At 56.4% G+C, this 20,927-nt stretch overlaps 1 long non-coding RNA gene across 1 annotated transcript in view; it reads left to right on the top strand.

The window, feature by feature from the left end:
• The window catches only part of LOC107525542 (uncharacterized), a 365,360-nt gene extending 345,494 nt beyond the window's left edge, over positions 1-19,866 (top strand). Inside the window, exons 6-7 of the long non-coding RNA XR_001602064.2 lie at positions 18,926-19,127; positions 19,685-19,866. This is a non-coding gene — a long non-coding RNA (uncharacterized LOC107525542). The remainder of the gene's footprint in view (positions 1-18,925; positions 19,128-19,684) is intronic.
• Positions 19,867-20,927: the final 1,061 nt, after the last annotated feature.

The raw sequence follows: 20,927 nt of genomic DNA, 5'->3' as shown, positions 1-20,927 counted from the left end.
GTGGGTGCTGCGCATGTGGGGCCGCCAAGGAACCAAGGGCGGACCTGTGAGATTTCAGCCGTGGCGCCCTCGCGGCCGCCTTCGGGGCTGGCAGACAAATTTAAGGGCCCGGCCCCGACCAAGGTAAAGCCCCCGAGTTTTTGTGTAGATGCGAGTATAACGTACAATAATGGGACGTTGAGAACAGGAGCCTTGTTTTCACTGCCGTCCTAAGAGCGGAGCCCGCCCCCCGCCGCATGCACACACACAAAAAATGAACAATTTCTATTTTTTTTTTAAGGCGAGGAGCTGGGAATTACAAAGAAAGCAGGCCAGGCCCAATCCCAAACCTTAACCACCCACAAGAAGGGCGTAAAAAAAAATTTGTTTTTAAATGCGGGAAGCTTGTAAAAGCAAAGGAAGCTCTTTGGAGCGCGTTCTCGGGGCGGGGTTGATATTTCCCATCCCGGGCCGGGCTGTGGAGAGGAGAGCGCGTTTCTTTCCCCTGTTTGCCTGAAACTGAGGGGACCACGTGCGTGCCCGGGGGGGGGGGGGGGGGGGGGGGCATGTGTCCCTTGGGTTTTGGAAGGGAAGAGACTCTGACGGTGGGCTGGGCGGGAGCAGGGGCTCCGGTGCCTCCATGGGCCATGGGCGGGGGCGTGGGGAGGGCGGGAGCCCGGACGGCTCCCCTTGAGGGAGGAAAGGCCGGCCTGGGACGTTCTCAGGTCATTCCCAGGACAGCGTGAGGGGCTCGGCCGTGGGAAGGAGGAGGGTCTGTCTGCAAAGAAAGAGTGAATTGCAGTCTTGAGGACGTGTTTTCCCTGCGCCTGGGAAGGGCAGTCACGATGCGCTTACGGGGGGACACCCGAGCGGCACAGAGGAGGCCGCCCGCCGCTGCGGCGCCCTCGCCCGGTCCCGTGCAAACCAAGGCACTTGGATGAAACCAGGGCCAGGGCGTGAGGAGCAGCAGCAGAAGCAGCGGCTACTTGAGGCTGGGAATGAGGCGTAAGCTCACCACACCCACCACCGCCACCAGCGCGAGGGGGCAACGGCCCGGCGAGGCCCGCCGCTTGGGCTGCTTGGCGCAGGACTGGCCGTTTTAGTCACTACGATGGGCCTGTGGGTCCCGTGAGTTTTACGACTAAAACTGGTGGGGGGGGGGGGCGCTGGTTATTAGCTGAGTGTTTCTGGAAAAATTATGAAACCTGCACGAGTTTTCGCTCAGGCGAGGACGGCAGGAAATGACGGTCCTAAAAGCAAACCTGGGGGGTTTTTGCCCAGTGGTGCGTTTCGAATCTGGGGCTCTTGGGCCGCGTACGTTGGTAGGGAAACACCGCTGGCTCCTTCCCTGGCCCTCTGGCCCCGCGAGCTTCCCCCCCGGTGCCACCCCCGCCCGCCACGCAGGACGTGACCAGTGCCAGCCCCGGGTGGCCCGCCCTGGGGTTGGTGGACCAATACTTTTCTTCCTGCTCTCGGTCCAGCCGCACGTGCTCTACTTTGCTGCAAATACAGTCCCGCCCCCCCAGTGTGTCTCCTCCCCCCCCCCGGGGTGCACCTGGGATTTGGCTTCTTTCTGAAAGTCTCTGGGGTTTCCCCCAGACGAGGGCGGGGAGAGGCTCACCCCAAAGGCTCTGCCGGGTGGCACCCCCTGCCGATTCCTCCCTGTGGCTCAGAAGCCAGTGTCCTCACTGTCCTCGGCCTCTCCCAAAACGCTGTAAATTCCTTCAGGGCAGGGACCCCCGTCGTATCTGCGCACCGATGCCCGAGGGTCCCAGCCCTGGCACGGCGCTGCTGGTGCCCCGCTAGCTTGTCGAGTGGGTGCGCGGCTCCCTCGACGCGCCGGGGGACGCGCCCGTCCACTTCTGTCACTTCCCGGGCAGCCCCAGGAACGGCCTGGAACTGCGGAGAGGACGGCGGCCCGTAGCTGGTTGGCGTTCTGGGCCTGGTTCATGCCAACCCTGTTTCTAACCCAGACCAGGATGCCAGCATGGGGGGGGGGGATTTATTTCGGGGGCCCCGGATGAGGCGGAGGGAAGCTGGACACCAAGGCGTGTGGCTTGCGGCGAAGGGGGAGAGACGGCCAAGTGTGAGGGTGACGTTGCTTGGGGTGGGGCTGTGTGGCAAGGTCTAGGTAACAAAGAAGGGACCCAACCGGTTTAGCCTATTTCTCCAGAATGTGAATATTTAACGGTGGCCATTTGGGTCAGGTGGGTTATTTGTAAAAGGGGGGAGGGGTGTGTAGGGGGGAGAAAAAGCCAGAGCAGATGATCCAACTTGCGCGAGAAGAGAGCCTCGCTCTGTCCTCCAGCCAACACCTAACGGTGTCGTCGGTGGTCCGGCGTGGACGGATTTCGTGGCAGTCCGTGTTTCCTAGTGGCAAACGGTCTATCAAGTATTTTGGGTCCTCGATGGACACTGAGAGGACCCCCCCGCCCCCCCAGAGATGCTCAAACCCTTGCCCCTTGTGTTGCAAGAAAAATCCTCAAGGGCCGATCCCGTGTCGGACGAGCGCGTCCCTCGGGCGCCCGGAGAAGGGGCCGGGAGGGGGACCGGCCAGAACCTGGCGAGCCCAGAGCACCTGAACTTGGGCGCGCGCCGCTCGCCTTGCTGCTAAAAATGCGTCGTAATAATAATAAGAAGAAGAAAGAAAGAGGCCTTGTGTCTCTTACACCTCTGATTTTTTGGAAACAAGCTGGGGCAAGGTCAACGGCCTTTAGACTTTGCCCCGGCCCCGATTTAACGCTGTGATGGACCCCGAGGGAGCGCCGACCGACGGCCACCGCTGGGTCTGGGCGGGAGACTTCCAGCTCCGCCGCCTTTCCCAGCAGCAGGATCGATGTGCGGCGTTCAGCTTACATCGGGATGAAAACCGAAGACAGTAGGATTCAAAATCGATTATTTTTTTTTTTATCATAACCTTTGTGTTCCCACAAAACTCTGGGTGACGGAATTTTGTTAGAAGGTGGGGTTTTTTTTGTTTTTTTAAATCATAATTATTTATGACACGCCCCACCTCCTTGCTTTGTATAAATAAACCTGAGGCAGGGGGAAAAAATGAATTGGAGACACCACAAAGAAAAAGTCTTGATGCATTTGGTTCCACAGAACTGTTGATATTTATAAAAACTAGATTCAAATTTGAAAAATAGCCAAAAAAAAAAAAAAAAATTTTAATTTCTATTACCAACACTGTTGTATTGAGGGGGTTGGAACAAATGTGATTAAAAAAAAAAAAAAAAAGACTTTTAATCGATTTCTATAAGAGCATAAAATCTTAAACTGATGAAGAATGAATTTTAAAGAGAAATTCACAGCCGTGAGGCAGTTGTAGTGGCATCTTTATTGCGTGTCCCCTAACGATGGATCACATTGAGGTTCAAGAGACTGAAAAAATAATCTCTCAGTTTAATGTCCGATTAAAACTAGTACCTGCCGTCGATCTTTTTTAATGTACGCCTGCGTTTCGCAGCCCACTTAGAACAGCCAGGCGGCTGGCTTTCCAACAGGGCAGGAAATTTTGCTGGGAGCTCAGGTTAGAAGAGCCGAAGGAGTCACTTCTCTTCCACCACGGCTGCGGGACCCTCTCTGCGTACTTTTTAGCAGCCTCTAAAATGAAATGTGTTGGGGTGACAGGAGTAAGACTGTATAGGCTTCCAAAGTGTAATCCTGGGGCGTGCTGTGTGCCCGACGCCTCCCTTCTCGTGTGTAACACAGACCCCAGGGGCTTGTACTTGGAGAGGAGGTGACACGCTCTCACCGCCGGCACGGGGTCCGCTGTGGGTCCGCCCTTGAAACGCGGGGCCGTGCGTGGAATGTGTGCCTTCCCCCCCCACACACTCCCCCACACCCCCTGGGCCACCCCAAACCCCACGCCTTGCTCAGACCAGAGCCTCATCCTGCAAACGGGGGCTCCTGGCCAGAACACCGCATTGTTTTTAAAAAGTGACCAGAAAGTAGCCGTTGGAGTCGATTTCGTCTGGGCTTCCCGACTGGCCGGGTGGGGCGGACACGGGCCAGACCTTCTTCCCACGGGGCCTTCAAGGCCGGACAGGCCTGGGCACCCACCAAGTCCCATCCCTTGATTTTGCAAAGAAACCGAGGCTGGGGGGGGGGGGGCGACGCACCTGCCGGGTGGAAAGGGAAAGTTTTAGCTCTCTCCCTTGCTAGGAAGCTATTTTAAGAGTAGACGGCACCTCTTATTTAAATTACTCTGCACTTCGGAGATAACCATCCCCCGCGAGAGACCCGTCTTTATCTTGGGGGAAGGGGGGGGCAGGAAGGCCTCGCTCGAAATAATGTGGGTGCCGGCGTTAAGCTATTGAAGGCGAGGGCTGGGAACACTGACATATGTGCCCGTTTATCTGTCTCAGGCCTGCGGATTGACACAGCCAGCGGCGTGGGGTGCAGACGAGACGCGGGCTTGGAATCCAGGCAGATGAGGCTTTCACGCGGGTTTTAGCTGCCCTGCGGGGTCTGCGCTGTTCCCTGGGGTGTCGTCGCACCTCCCCGGACCTCAGCCTGCTCCTCGGTGGGACACAGATGAAGAGTTAGAACGATTGTGAAGACAGACCATGAGACGGTCTATTAAAAAACACACACCCCGCAGTAATGGGTACCCGATAGATACTCCCTTTTGGGGCCAAGGGGTGACCGAGACCCTCTCGTCCCTCGCTGGCTGATTTGCCACTGGCTTAACTCTGTGTCTTTGCGTTGCTGGGATGGCTGGTAAAGCGTTTCCAGGCAACGCTGCTGCCGTCAAAGGGCTGCCCGGCTGGGGGACTGCGGCCGGCGCAGCGGAAAAGTACGCGGGATGCGTGTTTGGACTCGTGACACGCGGTACTTACTGTGTTGTTGTTTTTATGGGAAATTATTTTGTATGTTCCGGATATAAAAATATTTTGCCAAAGGAAAAAAAAAAAAAATGGAATCCTTGGGGACCTAGGTTTTGGGGTTTGTGTGGCGTTTTTTGTTTTTTTTTTTTTTAAGCGAATGGCTTAGGATTTAAAATTCGTTTTGTTTCAGACTTTGAAATAATCAGCCACCTAGTTGCATCAGGCGTATCCCCTTGCCAATAGTTCTAATAGCATGCCCTAATTAACTCATTTTATCTTTTGGTACAAATCAATTACAATTAAAAGAGAGTTTGTTAAATCTCGGTGGAGCATTGTTCCGCGGTAAAAAACATTTTTACTCAAGAGATCAAGTGTGATTAACTCCAGCAAGAGGCCACAAGTTCAAATTATTGTGCGGAGAGGGAGATGGTCACGGGCTCCTTTTTTACAGGACGTTTCTTTTCAGTGCCTTTCTCGGCGCAGGAGGAAGTTAGTCTGACTCGTGTGTTTTTTTTCTGTGTTTTTCTCAAGCGCGACTACGAGGGTGCGTCCCCTCCGCGGGGTACGCGTGGGGGCTGTCAAATAGGGTTCCCGCACAGGGGGCCCCCCCGAAAGGGGTGTACCTGGCGGCCTCCCCTGGCGGGCCCTTGGCCCTCTGCCCCGCTCGGCGGTGCCCGCCGCGCCCTTGAGGCCGACCCGCGTCGCTGTGTGCATCAGTCCTCTCTTTTTCGTTGCTGAGCGGCGCTCCTTCCCCGCACGCGTTTGCGGGCCGGGGCCCGTCCGTCGGCTGGTGGGCCGTTTGTAGGTTTGGTGCGCAAGTCCCGGGAGTGCGATGGCCGATCCTAGGTTCGGGCTTTTGGGGGGAACTGCCCTTCGCAGCGCCGTGGCCGGTCCACAAGGCCACGGTGGTGGGGGGAGCCCCCCCTGGGAGAGCCGCGTTGCCCTACAGCTCGGGGGACACAGGGCCCGCGCTCCGCAGAGTCGGCGTTTCCCTGGGCGTTTTGGTTTTGGTCATTTTAATGGGTGCGCAGCGGGCGCCTGGCTGCAGGCACCCGCAGCTTTGCTTACCGTGTTCTCTCTCTACCTGCTGCTGCTATGTTATGGGGGAAAACAGAGAAGCACGTTTTCCAGGCTCGACGGTGGTCGGACACTCAGGGCAGAAAGCAGCCGCTCCTAAGGGCTCAGCCTCCCCGAGGCCAGGGGGGGAGCAACGCTGAGCCGCCGGCGCCGGCTGACTGTCAAAACCGCGGCTGACTTTTGTGCAGCCCTAATGTGCGCGCCTGCGCTTAGGCGGCCGTGGAGAGGGGACAGGTCCCGTCAAAAGACAAGTGGCCTAATCTGTACAAGCCGACAGTGGTTTAACACTGTCATTTTCTTCTTTGAACATCTCGCTTGAAGGTTCAATTAGAGCCACTCTGTCTAAACAAAAGCCGATATCCTGTCGGAAAATGAAACCGTAAGAGAGTTCCCGTGAAAGGCAAGGACCCACCCAGAGATGTCCACTCCCCATTGCCGTTGCACCGGCCACGTCACCGAGCCGGCTGGGGCCGGGGTGACCCAGGGCCTGCCCCGGGGCCTCTGTGCTCCCCACACGCGGCTTGAAAACCCAGGGCCTTCGCTCTGTTACAGCCCCCGGGGCGGCCCAGCCACGCTCAGCCTGTGGGAACCAATCTCCAAAATGGAAATGTAGCTCTGGCCGGCGGGGCCCGGTGGTCAGAGCGTCGGCCGGCCCACCGTGGGGTCGGGGGTTCGATTCCCGGTCGAGGACACGTACCTGGGCCTCGGGGCTCGATCCCCAGCCCCGGTCGGGGCGCGTGCAGGCGGTGGCCAGTCGACGTGTCTCTCTCACATCAATGTTCTCCCCACCCCCCACTCTCTCTCAAAATTATTGGAGAAAATGTCCTCGGGTAAGGATTTAAAAAAGCCCACAAAACGTAATTCTCCATAAATTTCCTTGTGCGTTTTTTGATGCTTACATTTTTTGCAGTACTGATCCCCCCCCCCCGCCCCCCATCGCTTTGGCTGCGTAAGGAACAGAGTTTGCAGGGTCTCATGCCAACTGTGAAATACACGGTTTACAGTGACCGAGCCCTCCCCTCCGTTCCTCGCAGAGAAGTCCCGGGCAACATGAATTAGTCCCCCACTCGATGCCTAAGGAAACGGAGGCTGTAGTTTGCCCCGCACCGTGAAATCCGCTAGGCGCCCCGCCCGCCGCCCGCAGGTCGCGTTAGCACCTGTTTTCCTTGGCAGCGGGTCTGAAGAGCTTAATACGAAGCAGCGAGGCCCCTGAAGGCCAGAGGACCTGCTGGGGTTTGTGCGGAGCGAATCCCCAAGCATTTCCCCAGACCCTGGCCTGGCGCAGCACCTGGCTTTGTCCGGGGGGGGCAGCGGGCCCTCCCTCCTGGTGGCCGGGCCACCCCACATCCAGGCCAGCCCTTCCTGCCACCCTCCCTCCATTCCTGTAATTACCCCTAAATTTAACTCGCGGGCACTGAGGACGGTGCCAGGAAAGTGGGATCGTCCCTCCCTCCACGGGGTCGGCGCACTCACCCGCCTCACCCCACATTTTTTTAACAAGCGCAGCCTTAGATCAGCCGAGCCGAGCCGAGCGGAGCCCAGCCACGGGCTTTCTCCCCTGACCCCCGCCTCCACGCGGGGCTCCCAGCCTCCTCTGTTCTCAGGTCCGCCGAGGTATTTTTCTGCTTTCCGCAGTTTCTAAGCAGATAATAAATCCCCAAATTCACCAGCCTCGCCTGAAAGGAGCTTGTCACGGTGGTTGGTAGCTAATGAAGACCCCTTTAGTTTATCTTCATCAATTGTCAAATATTTGAGTCGGCGAAGTGGTGTGATGAGGTACAAAGACGGATATTTGAAGGGATTTTAACTCATTTGAGCAATTACATGCTTAACTGCCCTGCGATAATCTGCCAGCCCGAGTCCTTTCTGAGCAGCACAAGCGGGGAGCGCTAGAATGGCTGGATTTGGAACATAAAGGCTCAGCCTGAATGGAAGAAAGGCACCGGAGAGATTAATTTCCAGTAACAAAACAGCGGGGCGGCTTGCAGGGCTGTATATCACGTAGTCGCCTACCGGCGACGGGGCGGGCCCACGGGGCAGCCGGGCGGGCACAGGGCGGGCAGGGCGCAGCATTCCCGGGGCCCGGGGGCCGCCGGCCGGCCTACAGGGGGGCCGCGGACGCGGCTGTTGAAAAGCCTATGCGCGCACACAGGGCGTGGGGTCGGTACCTGCGCCGGCCCGTGCGACAGGGACATTCGTGCACGCGACACGTGCACCTGTGCATGCAACATGTGCAGACATTCACGCCGGCGATGGGCACCCGTTATTGCAGATAGGTCCGTATTGTCGGGAGACTTGGCAAGCGACCCCCGGGTCTGAAAGGCTCCCTGGGCAGGGCTGCTGTTTCCATAGTTGCCCGGGTCCGCGGACCCCATCGTTCCTGTTCTCAGAAAGAGCGGTGCCTTCGGGTGTTAGAAATTAAACTGACTGTAGCGCCTACAGAGCCAGGATGATTTTGTAAAAGGTGAGCCGTCGAATTATCTGGTTTCAAAGAGCTCATATCATATGCATCTATGCGTAGCCCGTGGACCAGACGGTAATGGGGGAAGGCTTGCGGAGGGGGCGGGATGGGGGAAGGGTCAACGGGGGGGACACCTGTAACACTTTCAACAATAAAGATTAAACCTATTAATGAAAAAAAAAATTGTCTGATTTCAAAACTTGCCGCAGAGCCACAGGGACCCAGCGTAAAGACCCAGGACACACGGATCGAGGGCGCAGACTAGAATCTTGGCATAAAATAAAGGAAATAATTTCGTGGGCGAGTTTCCAGGCACGGCAAACGTACTTCTAAGAGGACAAACATCAGGAAGATGAATTTTGGGGGGATTGTCGGCGCCGCGGTTACCAAATGTGGGGTTTGGGCTGTGTTTCCTGGGCGGTGCTTGGTCTTTGGCTCCAGCTCTAATGTTGGGAGGAACGGGAAAGACCGAGGGTGCGACCGCCCTCCCTCCCTCCTTCCCATAAACAGGAGCTAAACAGCTGGAGGCGGCTTCCAGGCCTAGGCAAGAGCTCCCCAAAACAGGGCGCGGGCGGGTCTCTCCCATCGCCCCCGCCAGGCCCAAGCGGCTAGCACAAAGCAGCCCAGCCCACGCTAAAACATTTAAAAAATGTCCATCCGACCTCCGCCCGTTGTGCCACATTGGGCCCCTGGATTCATCCAGACACGTTCATGTAAAGCACTTGGTTTCCAGGTCCTTGGGGAAGATGCCACTCTCGCTGCGCCGTTGACTTGGGCACAGAAAACGACGCACAGCCAGGCTACGGGACGGGTTCAGGGTGGCACGAGAAAGGCCATAGACGTCAGCAGAGCACCTCGCACGTCTGTGGCACGGGACCGAATGTCCCCGAGTCACCGAATGTCGCCAAGGCCTGACTGCTGACCCGCGGGCAAGATTCCCATCGCGCCACCAGCACAACTCGCCGTCTCGTTGTATGTGATTTGTTGGCCGAGATCACTCCTTGCCCCGCGTTGCCGCTTCCTGTTGCCGTCGGGGGGGGGGGAATTGAGGGTCAGGGCTTGGCTCGTGGACCTGGAGGCTCCGGGGAGAGGGGTCTGCGTCCTGCCCTCTTCACCGAGCCGTTTGCGCGGCCGTCGTTGCCGTGTTGATTCCCCAAACCTGTGTTAGCTTTTAAGCGCCCGACGGAGCCACTGAATGGGTCCCCTGCCTGTTGACACTTTAAGTGGCCTTCCGAAAATAAAAAATAAAATCCGTCGTGCAAGGCAGCCTCCTCGCGGATACGCCGGTGGACGTGCGTGGCGTCCCGTGTGGCGTGGCGCGTGGAGTGAAACACGGCAAGGTGCTGACGGCCTCTGAATTGTCAGAATTCACCGCGGGGAGAGCGCCGGCGACCTCGGCGTTTATCGCCGCCGAAGGCTCCCGCTCATTTGCATGGCGAGGTAGCGTGTTGTGGAGGCATCTTTAAAAGCCATCGGCCCCCCAGCTCCGCCTGGTGACACCGTATCCGCCAGGGTCTCCCGGTGCCTGCAATTCTGTCAGGAGGCGCTCCAAAGGGCGGGCGCGCACCGCCGCATTTGCATTTTTGCATCTCGTTATGGACATAATTGCACGCCGGCACAGCGATCCTTCTCGACTGTCTCGGGAGAGGAAGACACGGGCACGCACATTATCAGCGGCGTCTGGGGGAGACGCTTAAATGTCAGCCATTGACGGTTTGAGAGGAGCTGGCCTTTGAAGGCCCTCCTGGCCGTGGGGTGCGCCCTGCCCCCAGCTTTCCGCCCGTGTCTGATAATAGAAAAAGGGGCACGGCGGCTCGAAGGGACTGTGGCTGCGTCTGGCCAAGCCGGGGGCGGGGGGCGGGGATCAAGAGATGGCCGAGCTGCGGCCAGTTGGTCGCCCCCACAAGCGGTCGCCTGGGTTTGGCCGAGTGTCCCCCACGGACGGTTCGTGAAGCCGCCCGAACTTTAGAGAGAGAGAGTGGACATGTGGGTGGCGAGACTCCCTAGAAGACGGTAGGGCGCCTCCGCTTTAACCGCTCAAGTGAGTTTCCCCGTGATGAGTGTTGCGGCGCGGAGCCCCGCGACCTCTGTCCCGCAGGCACGCAGCCCGTTTTACGCATTGTCACCAGGAGAGCCTACGTGTTGGACCGGTAACAACAGCTCGTGTAAAACGGGACAGGGCCATTTGCACCCTCTCCTCCAGGATCGCATCTCGCCGGCGTGGCCCCGGCCACGTGGGCCTCGCCTCCTGTCCCAGGCCCGCGCCGTGTCATCACCACCCCCCACCCCCCGCGTCTGGAGCCCCCTCGGTTTGCACAGCGACGTGGTGCCTGCGTCTCCCCAAAGCACCGACGGGTTCCAGTCGCACCGAGGCGCCGTAGAGACGGCTGCCACGGCCCGGAAAATGCTAACCGGTCTTAAAGGATCTCGCCGGCGGCTTGCCTCCCAGCCCGCGACCCACGGAAATGATGGGGAAGGATGTTAACACGCTCGGCCCCTTGTTTGCTCGTTGTTGCGGGCGCACCGGTCACGCTTAGATGGCAAACTGACTAGCCTGCCTGGGGGGACCTCCAGCCCGCGCTGCCGTGGGTGCTCACGTGGCCGCGACGTGGCATGGCCGTGGCACCTCACGTCCAGAGACTGGGATTTCCGTGAGTTTGTCCCCCTGTCCTGCTTGGGAGGAACATAAGGGACACTTTGTGTGTGTTTTTCTTGACACACGCGTGTGTCTCTCAGACCCACTGAGTGAACGTGGAGACGACAGGAGGGAGGAAAGCTTAGGGCACAGGGCCCGAGTCTCTCCCTGCAACGAACAAACCAACAAACCAGTCTCCCTCCCAGAGCTTAGATTCGGAAGGGATCCCAGAAGCCAGCCAGTTCGACCTCTCCGACGTAAGGGCCGCCTTGAGAGGACACCCAGGGAGACGGTCCTTCCCTCGAAGGGAATTCCGCTCCTGCCCAGGCAGGGGCATTGCCCTAAGCCGCCAGCCTCACAAATTCAAACATCACAAGTCTGGCTCCGGACCTTCTCTCCGAACCCCCCTCGGACTGATGCCAGGCTGTTCCAGAGGGGCCGACACTGCCCCTTTCCTGACAGTAGTCACTTTGCCCCGTAGTCTTCTTGTCCCCCCCCCAGCCCCCCGGGAAACCATCACCCAGCCTCTCTCTTCCCCCGCGACGCGGCTCCTGGTCATCTTTCCCCGCCGCTCCCCCCTCGCTGGCCCGGAGCGGTTTTGAAAGGCCCCGAGCCGCCCCCACAACTGGACCCGATATCCCGGTGACACCGTTGCTTCCGGGACCCTGGATGTTACAGCTGTAGGAAAAACAACCCGAGGGACCCCTTAGCACGCGGGGGAGCGAGAATGCCCCCGTTGGTTCTTAACTTTGTTAATCTACTTTTCTTTAGCTAAAATGAGTTCGATTCGCTGTTTTATATTCTACCTGCTTGGTTGTTTTTTGTGTTTTTTTTAATCTTTTTTTTTTTTTTTTTAATATATCTTTATTGATTTCAGAGAGAGGAAGGGAGAGGGAGAGAGAGAGAAACATCAATGATGAGAGAGTCATTGATCAGCTGTCTAGCCCGCAACCCGGGCCTGTGCCCTGACCGGGAATCGAACCCCGATCGCCTGGATCCTAGTCGATGCTCAACCGCTGAGCCCCGCCCGGCCGGGGAAGAGTCTGCAATCTTGAGAGGCCCTGGGAGGCAAAGCGAGGGCCTCTTCCGTATCCAGGGCCCAGCAGAGTGCCGGCGTGGCTTGTCATCGTAGCAGCGGAAACAAAATCTAATCTTTATTAAGCTCTTAATAGCTAAGATCTGGGGGCTCTCTGGGGCGGCTTACACAATTTATCTCACTGCGTCTCCATCAGGAGCCTGTGAAGTGAGGACAGCTAGCAGCCCCTCTTGCTAGGGGAGGAGAGGGAGATTCAGAGAGGTTAAGTAACTTGCCTGAAGCCTCACAGCCCCTAGACGGTGAGTCACCTCCACGCGCTTGTTAACCGCTCCTGAGGTCGGCCCGCCTCGCGGAAGCTCAGCACCTGCTTGCAGCCCTGACTAAACCATTTCTCTGTTGTTACAGGTACGTTTTCCTACTGAGCTGGGTGGGGGGAGACCCAGCCCCCCGAGGTGAGGGCAGTGTTAGACCCCAGAGGGTCGGCACCCTCCCTCCTGCAGTGTCACCGATGGAAAAGGGATAGGGGTTGGGGTTGAGTCAAGAAGGCTCCCTCCCTCCCTCCCTCCGCTGTCTGCGTGAGGCTGCACCCCAGGGCCGGTGGCCACTAACCAGGACCACGGCATTGCCCCCTGCGCTTGAGCTCCCAGCGGGAGCCCCGGAGAACCTGCCTCCCAGCCCCCAGGGCTGCCCAGGTCACCCCGCAGGCCCCCCGACCCCTGTGGTCAGCAGGGCCCCCGGGAAGGGATGGATTTCTGAGGCCTGGGGCCGAGGAACAGGTCTGTGTGTGGCCGCCTGTCTCCTTCTAGGACTTGGCCTAAGACGGCTGCTCTGTCTGACGGAGAAAACGATGATGACCTGCAGGTAGAAACAGCCGAGCCGAGAGGCCGCGCTCCTGTAATTCCACCCGATCTATGCGGCCTGCCGTGGGTGGGAAGCGGGGTTCAGCCCCCAGGCACTAATGAAAGCAGAGACGCAGGGAAATGTCAGGCCTCCGGCTGCAGAGGGAGCCTGGAGAGGCGGTCGGCTCGCGCTCTCTGTCTCCTCGCCGCCACCGGGCTCGGAATAGAGGGCGGGGGGCCCCACAGGGCCTGGGAGGCGGCCCTGCCTCGGAATCGGGAGCCTCGAAGCCAAGGAGGGGGCCTGGGGCCTGCAGCCCAGCAGCCCAGCCGCATCCGTGGGAATTGCCCGCTGGCGGGAAAGGGAACACGCTCTCTGCAGTCGGGGCCCCAGAGTCAGTCCTGGGCGTGAGTTGAGGCCCCCAAGCCCTCCCCCCAGAGCCATCGTCCACCCGCCCACCCCCTTGGCACCAGCAAAAGCTTGGCGCGGTTCTGTTTAAAGGACTCGTCGACTGATGAGCTTTAAAGAGAGCGCGAAATGTGGGCTTTCGGCGAGAGGAAAAAAAAACAACAAATTTTAAGTTGCGCCAGAGCAAGGCAAAGCTACTTTTCCTAAATGGAGTCAGACGTGGCGACTCCGGAGCATCCCGCCTGGGGGACAGTGTGCAGAATTCGGAGCAAGGGGAAGGAGCCCAAATAAATAAACCTGGAAGAGCACCAAGGCCTGAGGCCAAATTCTGTCCGGACACTCGACGGCGGTGTAAGGCAGAGAGCCAACCGTTGGGCCCAGTTAGGCGCTTTCTCTAGTAGCGGAGACGTGAGAGGCGTCCTGTCCTACCTGCCGGGTGGGTCCAGAGGGCAGGGTATAGAAGCGTCGGAGACGAGGGACAGGAGCCGTGTTTGTGGGAACCTGTGTCTGCCTGGACGGGCGAACCCCCCGGCAGTAATTCCCAGAACCCCAAGGCCCGGCTCTGCGGCCCCCCGCAGACGGCTCCTTCGCCTTGGCCTTGGCCGCGTCTCGTCTCGGGGGGGGGGGGCTCTTTGCAGAAACAGAGGCCGACGCCGCACAAGCGGAGCTCGCCGTTGGAAATTTAATATTTAATGCTGGGAAGTGGTCTTGCGAGCGCTGTGGTTTGGGAGAAAGCTTCGGTTATGTCAGCTGCAGACATAAAAAGAACCCTCAGGATTTGGGGAGGGTTCCTGAGGGGGAAAGGGAGAGAATTTTCTCTGCACGTGACTGTTCCCTGGGGTAAAGAAAAAATTCACGAAGGACGCAATTTGTTGGTCCTCTTGTCCCTGGCACTGGAGGGAACCCCTAAGTCAGATTAGATCGTGTGCGTTTTTGGCTGGTGCGGGGCTGGGAGAGGAGACTCGCGGGGCCCTGTCCCACTCGCTGAGCCCCCGACAGGCAGCCTCGAGCTGCGAAAGGAACGGAATTCAGTCCTGGCCGGGGAGGGGGGGGCACCCCGGGGTGGGAGGCAGGTGGGGGAGTCTCAGCCTGTTTATGCGCCTTGGCCCCAGCTCATGTGTGAGGTGCCACGTTCACGGGTCCCGGCGCCCACTCTGCCCGGGCCTGAGATTTAAATAAAAACAAATGACAGGTCTTAACGGTGATGGATGGACTCCTCGGACGTCTGCGCGGAGCATTTTTTGGCCCGAGATTAAAGTCTTAGGCGTTTATCTGCATAAACGGACCCCTGGAGTAGGGTGCCGCTGACATTTCTCAAGAAAAATGAATATCCCGACTTGCCCCAAAGAGGAGACTTGGTGTTTGTGTGGCCAGAGAGCGACCCCTGACGAGGCTGACCCCGTGGAAAATTGCGCGCTCGCCGTAGTCCATAAATCACACCTGCCAATTTTCTTCAGTGGGGTATGTAAGCAGCAGTGCGCGGGGTGGGTAACCGACACTACCCTCGGACAGGTGGCTTGAAAATGCAAGAAGAGCACCCGGTGTTGCTGCCGAAATTGCTTTGGAAGCCGGGCACCCCGGCTGGGCCCGGGGGGCGCATGAAGTGGTTTGTGCGCGGGGAACAGGGAACCACCGTCCCCACAGCTGGCCGGGTCCTGAGTCCTCCGGGTGAGCAAAGGAACTGCTGCTGGACCTGACTTCTCTTTGCACGCCCCGGGGCAGGCACATTTGGGGTCACACCTGCGTGGCCTCCAGATTCCCCTAAACGGCCAGACAGCTGTCCTGCCTGGTTCGCGTTTCCAGACAAGGCCCCGGAAGCCTTCGCGTTTGGAGGCGCCGGCCTAGCGCTTCCTTTAGGGAGGAGGGAAAGCTTTGGAGAGGAAACGAAGGAGGAAAGCCGTCCCTTTTGGAACCGCCGAGGGCTTAATAAGACCTATTTTGTTTGTGTGATTTAGTGAGTTGCGTTCATTGAATCTTTTTATTTTAACACGGGGGCAGGTAAATGGGGGGAAAGGGCCCTGGAGCGGGGACCCTCTAAAGACAGCGTCTGTGGCCTGAGGTGCAGCTTGCGCCCCACCCCACTGATGGGACTATTTTCAAACCCGAGTCCTGTGCATGTTTCGTGAGAGAAGAGCCCTTGGTGCCGACACGTTTGGGAGCTTGCGGCGAAATTCATGGCTGAGACCCTGAGAACTTCACAGGCGACAGAATTCGTGTTTCGTAATCGGGTGACTCGCCAAAGGGGTAAAGCTTTTAGGTCGCGTAGGGTTCAGGTGAACGGCCCCTGACTCCTGACATGGCTGCCTGTTAGAAATACTTAGGAAAATCCCCCAAATCATTTCAACCCATTCCCCGTTCCGCGTGCCCGCCTGGCCTTTTTAAATGCGCGGCTTCTCTTAAAGGGGGACAGTGCATTCACATAAAATATTTTTCCCCCCCTAGCGTGGAGGTTTTGGGGTTTCCCTAGCTCTTAACCATTGAAAATATGAGTCTCTGCATTATCTGAAAGAAGCGCATCTAAGGAAACTAAGTCACAAAGTGGTCCACGTAACAATTGCGCACCTAAGACGCCTTCCTAGCTCTCCCTTCTCCAGGTGGCGACAGTTGCTATGCGTGAGTCCCCCCAGCTCTCTGCACCCCCTAAGGCCTAGAGTAGGACCAGAGCAGCCTGGTCAGTTGGGGGGACGGATGGGGGGGGTGCCCCAAGCCCACTGTGTTCGTTTTCAGCGCTGGGCTGGGCTCTGTCGTCTTTCCATCCCATGCCTGGCATTTTATAACTCACACTTTTCCAGTTTGGCTCATAATTCGTGACACTCCTTATATTTTTTTCCCCTCGAAATGAGATCACCTCCAATGTGTTTCCATTTGGGTAAATTTGGTGTATTGTTTTGCACCCTCTCCCCGGGAGCCTCCCACACACCCCGATTTCAACACATCTTTCGAAAATATCGCTTTTTCTCTAAAAATAAGACATGGCTCTAAAGTGAGAGACAGAGAAGATGTCTGTCGAACCATCACCTTTTAGAGCAGAACAAACGAGCCGCTTTAAAAACCAAAACACAAAGAAACTATATCTCCCGATAAATTATTCACGGCCCTCATTTCGGATCAATATTTATAGACCTTCGCTTGCCTTTTATAAAGCTGGGGGGGGGTTCTCCTAAATGTCACGGTTTCCTTCTCAAAGGCGAGGCTGTGAGGCCTCAGGGTTCGGGGGCCAGTGGGCCAGCACGTGGGGCTCAGGCCCTATTTTCTCTCCTTCGACATCGGGGGACACGGTGACAGGAAGCCACCCTGACCTTTCCTGACCTAAGTACATCTTGCCACGTGGCTGCATTTTTTTTTTTAAATCCTTACCTGAGGATATATTTTGTATTGGTTTCTAGAGTGGAAGGGAGGGAGGTGGGGAGGGCAGAGAGCAAGCGAGCGAGAAAAACATCGACGTGAGGGAGACACACCAATGGGCTGTGTCCCCGGCGTGCCATCCTAAGATGGAACCTGCAACCCAGGCACGTGCCCTTGACCGGGAATCGAACCCGTGACCCTCTCCCACGTGCAGGGCCCATGCTCTTAACGAGTGAGCTACACTGGCCAGGGCTGGAATTAAAAAAAAAATGCTTTGAGCTGCAGAACTCTCTGGCGGAAGGGTGTTGCGATCAGAAATATGAAACAAGGCCCTGGCCGGTTTGGCTTAGTGGTTAGAGCGTCGGCGTCGGCCTGTGGATGGAAGGGTCCCGGGTTCGATTCCAGCCAAGGGCACATACCTCGGGTGCAGGCTCGGCCCCCAGTCCTGGTCGGGGTGCGTGTAGGAGGCAACCAATCGATGTGTCTCTCTCGCATCGATGTTTCTCTCTCTCCCTCTCCCCCTCAGTTCCACTCTCTCTGAAAAGCAATGGAAAAATATCCTCAGGTGAGAATTTAAAAAGATAAAAGAAAAGAAATATGAAATAAGACCTTGAGACCAAGGCACTGTGTGAAAACCTTGACACTCACCCAAAGGCTCACAGCCACCCTCCTGGGGAACCATCGATGGTACTCAGAGGATGATTTTTCCCGAGTAGGGTACAGGCCACACTCTAACTGACAAAGAACAAAGCGTGGCAGTTATATTTATTTTTCCAATACACAGATCCATCCGCAATTTCAGCTGTTTTTTTTTGTTTGTTTGTTTCCCTTCTCTTGATTAAAAAAACACACACAAAATACACCAACTCGGGCCACGGCCAGCACGCGCCCTTTCTATCTCTTTCTGCGCCCCGAGAACCCCGGGGGAGCAGAGATGCACTTTAGCATCTCGCTCGCAGCCCGAAGCCGATTCCTCTGAGTCTCCCTTCGAAGCCTCCAACCCTCCGTGACTTTCTGCATGAGGAGTTCTGTCTTTGGGGCACGAAGATTGATTTTCTTTCTTTCTGCAAGTGAAAGTCCAAAGCCGACGCCCCCCCCCTTCTGCCTCCCGCCTCCCACCTCCCGCCAGGACCCAGAGGGACCCGACAATACAAGTACCAGGAGCAACTTGAAAAACTCATTGAGGGGGGGAAACTTCCCACCTAACTTGGCTTCTCGCTGGGCTAAGTGCCCCATATATCAGCGCAGCCCGGCCCGGCCACCCCCGGTCCCCACAGCAGCCACGTACCGTGGTTTTTATCTGCAGCTAAAATCGTGTAACTGTTCCTGTCCCTGGCGTGGAAAGTCTGCACAGGGCATGTGGACTGTCCGGATAGGATTTTGAAATGGCATGAAAATCACACTTGGTCTAGGGGCTCCAGGTTCCACTTCCACCAGCGATGGGAACACGGGAGCTTACTTGGAGAGGGGCCGCGTGACATTCCCGGGCGCGAATAGTGTTCTGTCGTTTCGGCATCCGCGGCATGAGCGTAACAGTGTGGCCTGTCTCCTTAGCTCTGCCCCCGTACAGATAAAATAAGCACCAGTGGTTAGCAGAACCCAAAGTGGAAAGGCACTCAGATCATTTCAATAGAAATTACACCAAGGCCGGCCGGCGTGGCTCAGCGGTTGAGCGTTGACCCAGGAACCAGGAGGTCGCGGTTCGATTCCTGGGCAGGGCACAGGCCCGGGGTGCAGGCTCCTCGATCCCCAGCAGGGGGCGCGCAGGAGGCAGCCAGTCAGTGACTCTCATCATTGATGTTTCTCTCTCTCTCTCTCTCTCTAAAAGTTAATTTAAAAAATTAATTTTTTTTTTTTTAAAGAAATTACACCATGGTCTTTCTTAGCTAGAAAGGGTGTTTGCCGTCTCCTCATTATCGTTTGACTACTGACGTGTTCTAGGGGGGGGAAAAACTGCAAAAAAGCCCACTTATCCTTTGAAAAACCAAATTAAGCAAGTAAATATTTGCCTTGAACCAAGGTGTGAAAATTGGTGATTTCACTTGTCGGAAATAATCCATATTGAATTAAAATTTGCTTAGGCCGATGTGATATTTGAAATCGGAAAAAAACAAACCACCACGAATTATTACAATGTGGCCTATCTTTAAAACCATTCTCCCTAACTCGTATCTTTAGAAAAACGTAATTTTTTCAGCTTCTGGCGACCTCCTACTATAAAGCGCCATTTGTTTTACTCATGACGTGGTGTGTTTTATTTTATACTTCACCCTTCCTGGTACGAGTTACTAAATAATCATTCTCTATCCTGTCAGGCGCAGAGCAACCACTTGCCTCCCGCCGATGGAGACGCCCTTTTACGAAGGCTTCCCGTTTCCAGAAGAACCTGCCGAAGGGAAATTTGAGGAAAATGCCCGTAAACCAAGAGGGAGGCAAACTGCCCGGGGCCTGGTGTTTCAAACGTCAGCTTCCTACAGGAATTTATCCTGGACCCATGGAGCCACATTGTCTTATAAAGTGAGTACATTTACCGTAAATAATAAAAATGAAAGAAAGAGCACAAGAGATTCACTTGCCCCCAACTACCCCCATCTGCAAAAATCTAGCCAGCAAAGCAGCGCGAGGAGTGTTGACTTAGCAACATTTAAAAAAAATTTTTTTTTTTGGTGGTAGGGAGTCGCGAGGCAAAGGGCAGATTAAAATGATATATGTCAGATATTAGTAACCTTTTAAGACGCCCTTAGCTCCTCGCAGATGGCAGAGCCAGGTGCCGAGCAGACGGGATTAAGATGACAGTGTGTTGACAGGGGCAGGCGGCCCCCCACTTTGCATCTCTGAAGACAACGGGAGTGACATCACGTCTCTTCAAAGTGACACATTAATGAATTTAGCAACACCTGAACTTCCCTGGCAGGGGACACCTCTGACACGGGCGGGTTCCTTCCTGTCGGTAACGATAGGGTCCCCGATCACTCTTGGCCTTCATTTCTCTGATGGCAGAATTACCTTTTGGGCCCTAACAAGTTGACAGGGTTTCATTTTGCTCCCTCCTCTAACGGCACCTCCTCTTGCAGGTGAACTGGAAACGTGATGACTTCCTCTGTCGCCCTGCGTGATTCCTAAATGTCACCGAGAGACCCAAGACGTCTCAATCTCGCCGGATGGTGCAAACGGGAAGCCAGGGGCTTTCAGGGGTGACCCCGGTCTCGCCGACGCAGAGGGACCTCTCTCCGTGGGACGTTCGTGCAGCTCGTCAGTTCCAGGTAGGTGAGCGTCACAGATTGGGGGCTTTAAAAAAAAAAAAGCCACCACCAGCAACAGAATTGCACGACTGGGCAATAAACACAGCGGATGCTTTCTGCACCCGGGAGCCATCCAAAGAGAGAGGTAAGGAATGAGCTCACGCCTCAGAAATTTGCGACGATGGGGCCCCAGTTATGATCAGGTTCAACTCTGTGAATTTGAAATATGTGGACAGTGAAGCCGAACTGTAAACACAGCCGCCTGTCTGTGCGGCCAGAACCTCGAGCTTTCCGTTTTATCCGGCTTCTTTTAATTTTTCCCCAGAAATGTGACTCAGCACTTGCGTAGTTGTCTCTGTTTCCTACCCCTTCACGTACACAATAAAAAGGCAGGAAATAGAACACTTGTGGCTCTCAGGAACTTGGGGGACGGTCATGAAACCCGAAGGCGGGGGTGGGGGGTGCGGAGGGGAGTCCTCCCCGACGGGAAAGCTCGGCCGTGGTCCAGCGTCCTACGCTTGGAACCCATTTCGACGTTCTCCGTCCGCTGTCTTTTTCTGATGTTACTCGCCTGCTGGGCCCCCATTTGGAAATACAAGAATCAAAAATTCCATTTCACTCAGTGACATAAAACCCTTTGTTTGGGGGGGGGGAGGCGGGGGCAATAAAGCCAAACCTCCCAGCAAAACCCAGCTGCGAGGTGGAAGTTTGGCTAGAGCTGAGAGGGTTAAAAAGCCCCCCTCCCAGCTGTGAGCTCAAGGCCCCCCTCCGATCACGAAGACAGGCCGATAGCAATGTCCCAGGTTATTAAGCGATGACGTGTAGAACCCACCCAAGTGAGTGAGCAGACCCCATGCGCCTCTCCTCTCCCCTAAAATCTCTCACTTCCCACGCCCGTCCGGTCGGTTTGAAAATGCAGAACCTGAGCGTTGTTGGCACAGGGCTCGCCCTGCAAAGCAGCCCTTCTGGGTTTTGGTTTTTTTGGGTGTGCTATTGCCCCCTTTCCTGTTGCCCCATTTCCCCAAAACCATTCATTAAAAGGCGGGGATGGTGTTGCGCCTCCATTAAAATGTTT

The sequence above is a fragment of the Miniopterus natalensis genome, chromosome 22 (genome assembly GCF_054644295.1).
Source record: "Miniopterus natalensis isolate mMinNat1 chromosome 22, mMinNat1.hap1, whole genome shotgun sequence".
NCBI classification, from domain to species: Eukaryota; Metazoa; Chordata; class Mammalia; order Chiroptera; family Miniopteridae; genus Miniopterus; species Miniopterus natalensis.
This window is presented reverse-complemented; position numbering and strand designations above follow the sequence as displayed.